This window comes from Rhinoderma darwinii, chromosome 2 (assembly GCF_050947455.1).
Source record: "Rhinoderma darwinii isolate aRhiDar2 chromosome 2, aRhiDar2.hap1, whole genome shotgun sequence".
NCBI lineage: Eukaryota > Metazoa > Chordata > Amphibia > Anura > Rhinodermatidae > Rhinoderma > Rhinoderma darwinii.
In genome coordinates, this window is record NC_134688.1 from 421,876,345 (window position 1) to 421,888,906 (window position 12,562).

At 43.5% G+C, this 12,562-nt stretch overlaps 2 long non-coding RNA genes across 3 annotated transcripts in view; one reads left to right on the top strand and one right to left on the bottom strand.

Moving 5' to 3' along the window:
• Positions 1 to 12,562, bottom strand: part of LOC142743488 (uncharacterized) — a 37,874-nt gene that overhangs the window by 13,181 nt on the left and 12,131 nt on the right. Inside the window, exon 4 of one of the 2 annotated variants that reach the window (XR_012881574.1) lies at positions 6,667 to 6,780. This is a non-coding gene — a long non-coding RNA (uncharacterized LOC142743488). Of the gene's footprint in view, positions 1 to 6,568; positions 6,781 to 12,562 lie in introns of those variants that run through there. The other variant, XR_012881573.1, reaches the window with a different exon arrangement.
• LOC142741484 (uncharacterized) lies at positions 3,283 to 5,564 on the top strand. The gene is made up of 2 exons (XR_012881161.1): positions 3,283 to 3,419; positions 4,699 to 5,564. It is a non-coding gene; the product is annotated as an uncharacterized LOC142741484 (long non-coding RNA).

Consider the following 12,562-nt stretch of genomic DNA (forward strand, 5'->3'; position numbering starts at 1 on the left):
AGCCTCTCCAATGGACCAGGTACTGGAGGGAGCCTTGGACCATCCTGCTGTCCACAATCTTGGCTACCTCGAATTCTACCCCATACGGAGTGAGAACAATGACCGGAGGTTTCCTTGATGTAGCCAAGGACGGGGAGCAGCTTTTCAAGAGGGAGGCATGGAACACGTTGTGTATCTGAAAATACGGGGGTAACTCCAGCCGGAAGGAGACAGGGTTGAGGACTTCAATGATTTTGTACGGCCCTATATACCGGGGAGCAAATTTCTTGGACGGCACTTTAAGGCGCAAATGTTATGGCAGGAAGGAGGTGAAGGGAACAAGTGAGCCCTAATCTACCCACCGCCCTGTCCCTGCCTACTTGCAACGACCCGCCCTAGGCGACGGGGTACAACTTGGCGGCGGTCCCTACGCTGACTAAGTGCAAGGGGATACAAACAGGGAACAAGCAAGGGAAGGGGCAGTAGCCCACGGAACACCGTGAGGAAACGGAGTGGTGAACGAGCCAGTCAGGATCAGGATGTAGTGGAGTATACAAACGCAGAGCACGGAGCAGGAAGCAAGCCAGGGGCAGAGCGAAGCAGGATAAGCGGGAACTGAAGCAAGGCAGAAGCAGGCTGGAGCAAGGCAGCAGTGGGGCCAGGAATCCAAGAAGAATAACAAGCAATGAGGAAGAGAAAACGGCAGGTATAAATGGACAGGGGGCGGAGCTAACTCCGACTGACGAGGCCGCGATAGGCTCTCCCACTCCTGAGCCTGCCGCCCTGATTGGTGGGAGCCGGTGTCAGTCTAAGAGGTCTGGCCTCAGGTGTCGACTGATTAACCCTGGGAGTATCCACAGACGTAGCGCCTGGCAGATCCTTTACAGCAAATTTTTAGAAGACAGCCACACCAGATCCCCGACCACAAACAGGGGGTTAGTTGAACGTCTTTTATCTGCCTGAGTCTTTTGGATGCTCTGGGACGCCTCAAGGTTCTTCTGAACCTGGGCCCAGACTGTGCACAGTTCCTGATGAACTACATTTACCTCGGGATTGTTGGAACCACCAGGTGAAATGGAGGAGAACCGTGGATTAAACCCAAAATTACAGAAGACGGGGGAGACCCCCGACGAGTTACTGACCCGGTTATTAAGGGAAAATTCAGCGAGGGGAATGAAGGAGACCCAATCATCTTGACAGTCAGAGATAAAACACCTTAAATATTGTTCTAGAGACTGATTAGTCATCTCAGTTTGGCCATTAGTTTCAGGATGGAAGACCGAGGAAAAGGACAGATCAATCTCCAGCTTCTTACAGAAAGCTCTCCAAAACAATGAAACAAATTGTACCCCTCTGTCAGAAACAATATTGACCGGAACCCCATGGAGACGCAGGATGTGTTTGACAAACAAGGTAGCCAACGTCTTGGCATTGGGTAGTTTCTTGAGGGGTACAAAGTGGCACATCTTACTGAAGCGGTCTACTACAACCCACACCACCGACTTGCCTTGGGATGGAGGCAGAACGGTGATAAAATCCATGGAGATATGGGTCCAAGGTCTCTGGGGAATGGGCAAAGAACATAGTAAACCCGCAGGTCGGGACCTGGGAGTCTTGGACCTAGCACAAATTTCACAAGCGGTGATGTAGGCCTTAACGTCTTTAAGCAACCCAGGCCACCAATAGGTTCTAGAAATGAGGTGCTTGGTACCCAGGATGCCTGGATGGCCAGATAGTGGGGAGTCATGATCCCTGAGCAACCTTAGCCGGAATTGCAGGGGAACAAACAGCTTGTTCTCAGGAAGGTTCTCGGGAGCAGAACCTTGATCAGCCGCAATTTCGGAGACTAAGTCTGAATCCACAGGGGATGTGATTATACCTGGGGGCAAAATACAAGCGGGATCCTCCACAGGAGGAGGGCTGGCCATGAAGCTACGCGACAGAGTATCAGCTTTAATATTTTTAGACCCAGCCCTATAGGTAACCACAAAGTTGAATCTCGTAAAAAACAACGTCAATCGAGCTTGTCTCGGGTTTAGCCTCTGGGCAGATTCTAGGAAAACCAGATTTTTGTGGTCAGTAAGGACCGTTACCTGATGCCTAGCCCCCTCCAGGAAGTGGCGCCACTCTTCAAATGCCCATTTAATGGCTAAGAGTTTGCGGTTGCCAACGTCATAGTTTCCCTCAGTGGAGGAGAACTTCCTGGAGAAGTAGGCACAGGGACGGAGATGGGTGAGAGACCTAGTACCCTGGGACAAGACAGCACCCACTCCCACCTCGGAGGCGTCGACCTCCACGATGAATGGCTCCATTTGGTTACTCTAACTCTAACAGACCTTGGAGCTGATGAAGGCTGATGAACCCCGTGCGTCGACACAGAACCTGTGTCTGGCAAACCCTTTACAATCCTCAAGCAAAATATCTATGAGGGTGCGAGGCAGTTCACATCAAAACAGAAGCTCTGGGAGGTTATTCTGACATCCTGCAAAGATATTCAAGCAGAAACTGTCCAAATACTCACAAATTCAATGGATGCAAGAATTGTGAAGGTGATATCAGAGAAGGGGTCCTATGTTAACATGTAACTTGGCCTGTTAAGTTTTTTTTGATTGAAAGAGCGTTTGATTTCTGTAAATATGACCTCCTGATGCTGCAAATTCAACAAATTACCATTTTCGTTCTCTTTACAACCTTTAAAATGTTTTGATCTCTGTTGTGCATAATAATTTGAAACAGTGCATTTTGAGTTTTTTACTTCTAAAAAAAAATCTGTTATCATTAGGAGATTTTTTCAATAAAATTTGCATTATACTCCAACGGTTGATGGCTTGAAGATTATACTGACTGTCATTTGCATCGACTATTTAGGAAAATCAGCGAAAAATAACATTTGCATAATAATTTGGAATGCGGTGTATATGTCAACTCAATACCTTATCCATTCCACAGATCTGTAAAAATAAATTCTACAGCTAGCATACAGTTGCATCCCTTTTTGGCAGTATACTTTTGTATAGTTATTATTTTAAGTATATCTTTTTTCAAAGTTATGTCTGAAAAAGATGTGGGGTGAACACATACATGTGGGGTGAACCCATCCTTACTAAATGTTCAGATTACACTGACAATTACAGGATTTAATTACACACATCCAACCTTTATGGACATTTGGACATTTATATTATTACGTACCAGCTGTCATATTTAGCGAACTTAAAACAAAACACAATATATATTTATATAAAATATAAACTTGCAAAAAACACATGTGATTGGTGACACTATAGTCTGTGGTGCCATTGACAGGTCACAATGATGATGATGCTGTCATAGAATGTTACGGTGATTTACCGTTAGTCCACCACAACATCCTGAAAACATCAGAGCAGGTGGCGCTAATATGAAGTCTGAGGAGACAACATACTGAAAGGGCAAATGAGGTAAAATAAATCTAAAGCATTTAGATCTGTTCCGCTCAACAACATAGCTCCGATAACTGAGCTTCATAGAGAAGTGTCTTGTTCAATATAGAGATCATTGCTGGTGGCACTGGTGACTATGGTGACAATTTACCACCGGCAAAGTCAAGAATTATATTAAACGCTAGTAATCTTAATATTACAGTAGTTGTATGAAATTAGAAACAAAAGGGTCTGCTTTTTTTTTCTCCCAGAAAAAAGGCCGCACCTATCCATGGGCTGTGTCTGGTATTGCAGCTCATCCTCATAAGGATGCAGTCACACGTGGCGTTTTGTCTTACCGCAGCGGAAAACTTTACAATGTCTGCCTATTGGAAAAATACTCTGCAAAGAAAGAACTAGAGAAATCTGTCTGGGTTGCGGAATATTTATCTCATAGGATTACATTGTAGTTTTCCGCAGAGTATTATTACGCTCCACAAATATAACGCAAATACGCCCCGTGTGACCGCACCGTTAGAGGTAGGTTGCTGATGGGCTCTAAGGGCAACCACATAGAATTCCAAATAGTTGCACCAGTTACAGTGGGAGCAATTTGACAAATAAAAATATATTCTGACATTGTTCATAACGTAAGGCTACATTCAAACGTGAAAAACGTGCGTGAATCGGGTCCGTGTGTGTTGCGTTATGCATCAGTGTGCTTTGCGAGTGACATGCGTTTTTCACGCACTCGCAATGCACATCATTTGGCTGGGGTACGACTCCCGGCAGGCCCACCGATCAGCTGTTTTGAAGGGGCCGCAGTGCTCGTACAAGCGCTGCTTCCCCTTCATTTGTACTTTTCAGACTGTGAATCGCTGACATACATCAAAGAATATGCCATAAGTGACTGATCGATGCGGATCTCAGCTCTGGAACCCGGCACCTACGTTTAGCCTGGTGAGGCAGTCGCTGTCTGCCGATCCAAGGCTGGGACTAAGTGGAGAGAGGCCCTCTATCAATTATGTTCTATGGGAGTTATGAAAACAGCCGAGCAGCGCTTGTCATAAATATCTGCGTTGGGAATAACCCTTTAACACTAAACCCTCACAAAAAGACCACCTCTTTGAGAAGTCCAGCCCTGATGTAGACCAGTTTTTTCTGTGATGAGTATTCAATTGCCTTATCTCCTATGTATATTGGGCACTATTCTTTAAATAGTTGTCTTAAAGTTTTACTGTATTTGTATAGCTTCTTGAAATCTGATGTGCCATGTTAATCACTTTCTATATTTTTTCTTTATATTTTGCACTTGAAGGAACATTCTTAAAACAGACTTTTTATGACTCTCCATCTGACTTTACTTAATGCCGTTATCCTCCATGACTAAATACTGTGAATTATGTGAAGTCCACCAGAAATCTTGCAGTGCATGCCAAACACAAGCTTTGAATACAACCAAAATGTCTTTCTCTAACAACGAGCAATGCACGCTTGGTGCCGACAGCAAGAAGATGCCGAGCTGTATAAAGACCTGCCAATCTCAAACCAAATGTGACCACCACCAACCTTTACATCTCCACTGCGCTCACTGCAACGGGATCATTCAGGATCTTTCTCGCTTGTCCTGTCAAGATGTTAAGAAGATCAGCTCACACTCACCCGAGTGCTCTTCATATAAAGACGTATCATACAAGCATGAAAAATCTCCTCATAAACACAGCCATAAATGCTACAATGCGCCTCAACACCCAAGCAAGAGTTCTTCTTGTGGCATACAGATAACATCAGCTCATGGGAAACACTGCAACATGCCTACACTGTCTTTAATGATAAATTGCAGCAAATGTAAGAATCTAAGCAAGACTTTCCACAGCAAAGACTCATCTCTGCAGGTACATGACCCAATCTACAAAGAAAGAGTCTTCTGTAAATGCAGCATTCCGGTCAACCCTGCCTACGGAGGTAGACTCATCTGAACATATGCAGATTGACAATCTCTGCAAAGCCAAAAAGTGATCTCTTAACGTAGTAAACTGAAACTCCTGGAACCTATTACCGGTTATCTTTAGTTATGTCCATCTCCGAAATGAACTGTACATCTGAGAAGAGCTAAGTCAGGTCTATGCATGGTGCCAACATGGTGTCCTCTCAGCGTGTATTCCAATAAACATCTTGCATGCCCTCTCTGTGTTCTTAATAAAGGTTTATATAAGTATCCTGACAAACAACAGCAAGATACTAACATTAACGCGGCACACTTAGGCCACTTTCACACATTCTGGTCAGTATATTGCATCAGTATTTGGAAGCCAAAACCAGTAGTAGGACCTACACAGAGAAAGTGTATTGGAAAGATTTGCATCACTTCCGTGTTTTGGACCCACCCTTGGTTTTGGCTTACAGATACGGTTACCAAATGCTGACCAAAGTACTGCCATGTGAAAGAGGCCTGAGGCTATATTCACATGTGGCAGATTTGTTCCAGAAAATTCTGCAACTGAAATAATCTAAACCATTCATCAAAATGAGGTATGTAAAAACACATGCACACGCGTAGAAATAGCCCCAAAAGCATAAAACAGATTTTTTTTCGTTGCAAAAATTTCTGTAAACTTAACTGCCATCTGTGAACATACCCCAAATGTACTCCAGAGGCCAAGGTCACATGGAAAAATGAAAGACAAATCTTGGCATAGCTCTGGACCAAGCAAACACAATTCTTACAGCGTAACTGGGATATTTTAGGTGGTCAGAAGGTATCAGGGTACATGAAAGGTAACACCTCCATTAGAAAACTTTAGGCTACATTCAGACGAGTGTAGCTAACCTTGGACGTGAAAAACTGCAGTTTTTCACATCCGAGGTGCACCCGTGCGGGACGCGTTGTCACGGATCCCCCATAGACTAGTCTATGGAGGGATGCGCGACATGCAGGAAAAGAGGACATCTATTTTTTCACGGATCCTTCACACGCTCCGTTGAAACAACAGTAGTGTGAACGGCCCCATTGCAATACTTGAGTCCGTGTGACGTCCATTGTTTTAACGACCGTTACACCGACGAGATACACGCTCGTTTGAATGAGCCCTGGGATTGCACAATTGGTGTTGGACAAAGCTTACCTCATCCCTTTCCCTGCAGTGACCTCAGCACGTCACAGAGAATGACGAAAACACTCCCTCATAGAAGTCAATGGCCCACATTTATTTAAAGTGGCGTCAAAGTTAACCCCTTCCCGTCGTAAACAACTTTCAGATTTTAATTTTCGTTTTTTCCTCCCCACCTTCCAAAAGCCATATCTTCTTTATTTTTCCGTCGATATAGTATTATGAGGGCTTGATTTTTGCGGGACGAGTTGTAGTTTTTCGTATCATCATTTATTGTGCCATATAATTTACTAGGAAAGAGGAAGAAAATTATTTGTGGGGTAGAAAATGAAAAAAACAGCGATTCCTCCATAGTTTTTACAGAATTTACTGTGCAATTAAAACAACATGTTAACTTTATTCTGCGGGTCAATACGATTACAGCGATACCAAATATTGTTTTTTTTCTATAATTGACTACTTTTACAAGTAAAAAAACGAAGTGTAAAATGCTTTATTTATTTTGTGTCGCCAAATTCTGAGAGCCATAAGTTTTTATTTTTCCGTTGATTAAGTGGTATGGGGGCTTTTTTTTTTGCGGGATAAGCTGTAGTTTTTAATGATACCATTTTGGGGTTCATGCGATGTTTTGATCACTTTTTATTCCATTTTTTTGTGGGAGATGACCACAAAAATAGGGTTTTTGGCGTTTACAATATCTTTTTTTACGGCGTACACCGTGCGGGTTAAATAATGATATACTGTAATAATTCAGACTTTTACGGATGCGGCGATACCAATTATGTTTATTTATAATTTTTTTTACTATGCTCTAGGGGGGAAATCGGAAATGTTTTGTTTTTTTTTAACTTTTATTTTTTTTAACATTAAAAAAACAACAACTTTATTTTACAATTTTTTTATTAGTCCAGTATATCGATTTTTCTGACAGGCTTCTATTAAGCCCTGCCAGAGGCAGCGCTTAGTAGGAACACAAAGATGGCGGACCAGGGGGCCCTCATTAGGCCCTCAGGCAGTCATAGCAACCATCGCCACCCCGTGATTGCATTGCTGGGGGGTGTGATGAGCTGCTAGAGGGGGTCGCCCCCTCTTTCTAACGATTTAACCCGTTAGTGACCGCCAATACGCCTTTTTACGGCGGCCACTAACGGGCTTTATTCTGATGCATATGCCTTTTTACGGCGCTGCATCAGGATAAAGTAAACAGAGCAGAGAGCTGTCAAATCTCCCTGCTCTCAGCTGCCAGAGGCAGCTGAGGGTTGGGGGCGTCCCTGCTCTGCCGTGTGAGATCGATATAAGTATCGATCTCACCCGTTTAACCCCTCAGATGCGGTGCTCAATAGCGTGCGCCGCATCTGAGTGGTTTTGGAGAGAGGGAGGGAGCTCCCTCTCTCTCCCACCGACACCCAGCGATACGATCGCCGAGTGTCTGTGTCTCCAATGGCAGCCGGGGGCCTAATAAAGGCCCTCAGGTCTGCATGGAGCGATTGCCTGCTAGGTCATGCCGGACAGGCAGTAATACACTGCAATACAAAATTATTGCAGTGTATTATAATAGCGATCGGAGAATCGCATATTAAAGTCCCCTAGTGGGACTAGTAAAAAAGTAAAAAAAAGTTTAATAAAGTTACGTAACGACCCAGACTATAAATCTATTACATTACTTAACCCGCACGGTGAACGCCGTAAAAAATTTAATAAAAAACTATGGGAAAATTGCTGTTTTCTGTGAATCCTGACTTAAAAAAAATGTGATAAAAAGTGATCAAAAAGTCGCATTAAGTGACAGCCAGCACGGTTTTACTAAGGACAGAAGTTGTCAAACTAACCTAATCTGTTTTTATGAAGAGGTGAGCAGAAGTCTAGACAGAGGGGCCGCTGTGGATATAGTGTTTTTGGACTTTGCAAAGGCATTTGACACTGTCCCCCATAGACGCTTAATGGGTAAATTAAGGACTATAGGTTTAGAAAATATAGTTTGTAATTGGATTGAGAATTGGCTCAAGGACCGTATCCAGAGAGTTGTGGTCAATGATTCCTACTCTGAATGGTCCCCGGTAATAAGTGGTGTACCCCAGGGTTCAGTGCTGGGACCACTATTATTCAACTTGTTTATTAATGATATAGAAGATGGGATTAATAGCACGATTTCTATTTTTGCAGATGACACCAAGCTATGTAATATAGTTCAGACTATGGAAGATGTTCGTGAATTGCAGGCAGATTTAAACAAACTAAGTGTTTGGGCGTCCACTTGGCAGATGAAGTTTAATGTAGATAAATGTAAAGTTATGCATCTGGGTACCAACAACCTGCATGCATCATATGTCCTAGGGGGAGCTGCACTGGCGGATTCACTTGTTGAGAAGGATCTGGGTGTACTTGTAAATCATAAACTCAATAACAGCATGCAGTGTCAATCAGCTGCTTCAAAGGCCAGCAGGATATTGTCGTGTATTAACAGAGGCATGGACTCGCGGGACAGGGATGTAATATTACCACTTTACAAAGCATTAGTGAGGCCTCATCTAGAATATGCAGTTCAGTTCTGGGCTCCAGTTCATAGAAAGGATGCCCTGGAGTTGGAAAAAATACAAAGAAGAGCAACGAAGCTAATAAGGGGCATGCAGAATATAAGTTATGAGGAAAGATTAAAAGAATTAAACCTATTTAGCCTTGAAAAAAGACGACTAAGGGGGGAAATGATTAACTTATATAAATATATTAATGGCACATACAAAAAATATGGTGAAATCCTGTTCCTTGTAAAACCCCCTCAAAAAACAAGGGGGCACTCCCTCCGTCTGGAGAAAAAAAGGTTCAATCTGCAGAGGCGACAAGCCTTCTTTATCGTGAGAACTGTGAATCTATGGAATAGTCACCGCAGGAGCCGTCACAGCAGGGACAGTAGATGGCTTTAAAAAAGGGTTAGATAATTTCCTAGAACAAAAAAGTATCAGCTCCTATGTGTAGAAATTTTTCCTTCCCTTTTCCCGTCCCTTGGTTGAACTTGATGGACATGTGTCTTTTTTCAGCCGTAGTAACTATGTAACTATGTAACTATGCATCTACTCGAAAATGGTACCAATAAAAACTACAAGTCTTCCCGCAAAAAAAAAGCCCTCATACGACCGCATCAGCGGAACAATAAACAAGTTATGGCTCTTCAAATATGGAGACACAAAAACAAATAATTTTGAAAAAAAAGCGTTTTTACTGTGTAAAAGTAGTAAAACATACAAAAACTATACAAATTTGGTATCGTTGCAACAGCTGAATAAAGTTATTGTGTTATTTATATCACACAGTAAAAGGCGTATATTTAAGACGCGAAAAAGAGTGGCAAAATTTTCAGTTTTTTTTCTATTCCCCCCCCAAAAAAAAGTTAATAAAAGTTAATCAATAAATAATATGTACCTCAAAATGGTGCTATTAAAAAATACAACTTGTCCCGCAAAAAACAAGACCTTATACAGCTATGTCGACGCAAAAATAAAAAGGTTATAGCTCTTGGAATGCGACGATGGAAAAACGTAAAAAATGGCTTGCTCATTAAGGTCTAAAATAGGCTGGTCATTAAGGGGTTAAATGCCGCGTTCGCTACTGACCATGTCATTTAACGGGTTAAACGAGCGGGATCGCGCTTGAGCGCGATCCCGCTCGTTACTGTGAAGTGTCGGCTGTAACATACAGCCGACACCCGCATTCTATGGAGCGGGTTCACTCCGTGAGCCTGTTCCATACCTTCCCTACCCGGCTATCACGTATGGATACGTCAAATGTCGGGAAGGGGTTAAAGCTCGCCTACTTTATTGACATATGGTGTGTCAAATTTATCACAGCATTTGCCACCGTTGATAAATCTGTCACAATAGACATCACTGCCATTAAGGGTATGTTCACACGCTTAACAAAAAACGTCTGAAAATACGGAGCTGGTTTCAAGGAAAAACAGTTGCTGATTTTCAGATGTTTTTTGAGCGTTTTTCGCTGTGTTTTTTACAGCCGTTTTTGGAGCTGTTTTCAATAGAGTCTATGAAAAACGGCTCCAAAAATGTCCCAAGAAGTGTCCTGCACTTCTTTTGACGAGCCATCATTTTACGCACCGTATTTTGACAGCGACACGAAAAATTAAGGCTCGTGGGAACAGAACATCGTAATTCCCATTGAAAGCAATGTGCAGATGTTTGTAGGCGTAAAAGGGGCGTTTTTTCAGGCGTAATTCGAGGCGTAAAACGCCCGAATTACGTCTGAAACCACTGCGTGTGAACATACCCTTACATTCACACTAGCTAAAATGATGCCATTTTCTCCGTCAGGGTCTGTGTGGAGTAGAGATGTGACTTTTTAATTCACATTTAATAAATTTGTTTCCATTCTGACCAAGTACTTAGCCACATCAACTTTTCAATCCACCTTTAAATGTGCATGGGGCAAATGGCACTAAATTCTGATGGTTAATAGATAAGTCACACAGCAAATAAGTAAAATGCGCCCCAAAAAATGGAGGTTTCTTATGTCCTGGTGCCTGCTGTAAAGAAATAAGGCAATACATTCCCTTCAAAGCATGCCCCATAGTTATTACTACTAATAAAACATGCTGTGCTATTTTGTCCATGAAAATCAACGGATTCAGTGTCGGAGCCTCCGATGCAAATGTTAACAGGGCCTAACAGGACTCTAGAATGCTAAGATTTTGGGAGTCTTGTCACTGGTGGTTTTCTTTTTCAAAATATTTAGTGACTCCACAGGGTCAAGGAGTCAAAACTAACTTTTGTTTAACCCTGTGGACCCGTTATGCTTTTTTTGTAAAGAAAAAATTATCACCGGTGACCACAGTATCATCTTGTTGTTGCAGGAGGCAATAGGGACAGCTAAAGCTTCTCTACAGAGTGAGGCCTCATTTACACGAGCGTGTGCGTTTTGCGCGCGCAAAAAACGCTGCGTTTTGCGCGCGCAAAAGGCACTTGGCAGCTCCGTGTGTCATCCGTGTATGATGCGCGGCTGCGTGATTTTCGCGCAGCCGCCATCATAGAGATGAGGCTAGTCGACGCCCGTCACTGTCCAAGGTGCTGAAAGAGCTAACTGATCGGCAGTAACTCTTTCAGCACCCTCGACAGTGAATGCCGATCACAATATACACCAACCTGTGAATAAAAAAAGATGTTCAAACTTACCATGAACTGCCTGCTTCCTCCAGTCCGGTCTCCCGGCCGTTGCCTTGGTGACGCGTCCCTCTCTCGTCATCCGGCCCCACCTCCCAGGATGACGCCGCAGTCCATGAGACCGCTGCAGCCTGTGATTGGCTGCAGCCTGTGCTTGGCCTGTGATTGGCTGCAGCCTGTGCTTGGCCTGTGATTGGCTGCAGCTGTCACTTGGACTTAACTGTCATCCCGGGAGGTCGGACCGGAGTTATCGGTAAGTCAGAACGTCTTTTTTTTTTTACAGGTTCATGGATTTTCGGAGCGGAAGTCACTGTCCATGGTGCTGAACCAGTTTAACGCTTTCAGCACCGTGGACAGAGACTGTCTCCTGACGTCGCGTACCCGAACATTTTTTACCGGTTTCGGTCAAAACGAGTTTTGCCGAACCCGGTGAAGTTCGGTGCGCTCATCTCTAATTTGACACTCCGTTTGGATGTTTGTAACCAGAAAAGCACGTGGTGCTTTTCTGTTTACATTCAGGAGTTTGACAGCTCTTGCGTGATTTTCGCGCATGCAACGCAGGACCGTCAGTGTGGCATGCGTTGTTTTCACGCACCCATTGAAGTCAATGGGTGCGTGTTGCGTGAAAAACGCAAGAATATAGAACATGTCGTGAGTTTTACGCAACGCACTCACACTGCGCAAAATTCACGCATCGTCTAAACAGCCCCATAGACTATTATAGGTGCGTACGACACGCGTGAAAAGCACGCGCGTCGCACGCGCGTATAATACGCTCGTGTAAATGAGGCCTGAGAGTCCATATCTTAACTTCCCGGACCCTCTTGGGTACGACATGGGAGAAGAGGGGATATAGGGGTTAAGTACAATCATACCTGAACTTTTAGGTTTTTTAATAAACTTCATA